The 2,199-nt window shown below is 61.7% G+C and overlaps 1 long non-coding RNA gene across 1 annotated transcript; it reads left to right on the forward strand.

Annotated features, from left to right (window-relative positions):
• The first annotated feature begins 478 nt into the window (after positions 1-478).
• On the forward strand, positions 479-2,199 carry LOC115949044. The gene is made up of 3 exons (XR_004082718.1): positions 479-709; positions 795-935; positions 2,085-2,199. It is a non-coding gene; the product is annotated as an uncharacterized LOC115949044 (long non-coding RNA).

The raw sequence follows: 2,199 nt of genomic DNA on the forward strand, positions 1-2,199 counted from the left end.
GGGGCAGCTGGTGGCACTGGAACCCCAAGAATGGCCTGAGGCTGGGGCACAGGTCCAGGCTGCAGTTCTGGACTGGCTTTCTGGATCCAGTTCTGGCCTGTGGGCTCAGGTTCTGGGCTCAGGACTTGTTCTGAGCTCTAGTTTGAGTTCTGAGGCTGGACAGGCAGCCAGGATCTGGTTCTAGGTCCAGCACCAGGTTCAGGGCTCTGGGATGGTGGTCCAGTTCCAAGTTCTATCTCTGAGTTCTGGTTCAGGACTGAGACTCCAGACTCTTGAGTTCAGTGTCTGGTTCTGGTTCCCAGGCTGGGATGTGGTTCCAGGTTCTGGGTTTGGATCTGGGTTCTGACCTGTGTGTCCTAGACTGGGGCACTAGGTTTGGTTCTGGATACAGATTGTGGGTCTGGGTTCTGGATCCAGTTCTGGGCTGGGGCCCTGGGCTCAGGTTCTGGCAGTGGCTCCATCCTGGGGGCTCTGAGTTCTGGGCTCTGTCCACGCCTCAGGGCTCTGGGTCCATCCTGGTCCTGCCATGGAATGGGGCCAGGGCTGAACCCCCCCATTATCCCTCAGGGCTGAGCCCCCCAGTCCTGGGGATGAGTTCCCTGTGCCCCTCTCGGGCTGAGCCCCCTTTGTCTCCTCAGGACCCCACTTTGTGGCTGTCAACAACAAGAATGAGATCGTGGTGACTGACTTCCACAACCACTCTGTGAAGGTGAGCTCAGGCACAGGCAGGTGCTGGGAGCCCCTGTGCTCTGAGGGAGGGCTGGGGGCTGCAGTGACCCCCCTGTGCCCACCAGGTGTACAACGCCGAGGGTGAGTTCCTGTTCAAGTTCGGCTCGCACGGTGAGGGCAACGGGCAGTTCAACGCGCCCACGGGGGTGGCTGTGGACAGCAACGGCAACATCATTGTGGCTGACTGGGGCAACAGCCGCATCCAGGTACCGCACCTGTGCCCGCACAGACACCTGTGTCTGCACGGACACACACACACCTGTCCCTGCACAGACACCTGTGCTGGCACAGACACACGGACACCTGTGCCCGCATGGACACACGGACACGCCTGTGTCTGCATGGACACACGGACACCTGTGCCTGCATGGACACGCCTGTGCTGGCACAGACACACAGACACCTGTGCTGGCACGGATACACCAGCACCTGTGCCTGCACAGAGACCTGTGCCAGCACGGACACACGGACACCTGTGCCAGCAGGGACACACTGACACCTGTGCTGGCATGGACACACGGACACGCCTGTGCCTGCACAGACACAATGACACCTGTGCCTGCATGGACACACGGACACCTGTGCCTGCATGGACACCTGTGCCTGCACACCTGTACCTCCATAGACACCTGTGCCTGCACAGATAGACAGACACCTGTGCCTGCACCTGCACCTGCACAGACACCTGTGCCTGCATGACGGTGCCTGCACACCTGTGCCTGTGCCTGCACTGACACCTGCACCTGCCCACCTGCACACCTATGCCTGCACTGACACCTGCACCTGCACACCTGCACCTGCACTGACACCTGCACCTGCACACCCGTACCTGCACACATCCCCCAGTGCAGCCCAAGGGGGCTCAGCCCTGCCCCCTCCCCATCCCACGTGTGTGCTGTGGAGAGAACCAGGACACAACTGGGTTTGAGTGAGAGCGACTGGAGAGGACCTTGGGTCAGTGGGGAAGAGTCTGTGCAGGGTCTGCACTCAGCCGGGAGGGGTCAGGCAACTGGGAGCAACTGGGGTCAACTGGGAGCAACAGAGGAGGGTCTCTGGTGAACTGGGAATGGTCCATGGGGGCCTAGGGGCAACTGGGAGGAACTGGGAAGAGTTTTGCACCGATAGCAACTGGGATGGACTGGGAAGGGGTCTGGGGTCACCTGGGAACAACTGGGAGCGTCTTGGGTTAACTGGAATAGACCTGGGGGGAATCTTGACCACGTGCCCCCACAGGGAGTGCATCCTGCAGGTCCAGGGGCTGTCAGCGCTGGCTGTCCTTGGGCCGTGGGGCCATTGGGGGTCCCTGGGGCTGGCTGTCCCTGGGCCGTGGGGCACAGCACTGTGCACTCCTGCAGGTGTTTGACAGCGCGGGCTCGTTCCTGTCCTACATCAACACGGCGGCTGACCCGCTGTACGGCCCACAGGGGCTGGCCCTCACCTCCGACGGCCACGTGGTCGTGGCTGACTCGG

Source organism: Geospiza fortis, unplaced genomic scaffold, assembly GCF_000277835.1.
Source record: "Geospiza fortis unplaced genomic scaffold, GeoFor_1.0 scaffold2457, whole genome shotgun sequence".
Classification (NCBI taxonomy): domain Eukaryota; kingdom Metazoa; phylum Chordata; class Aves; order Passeriformes; family Thraupidae; genus Geospiza; species Geospiza fortis.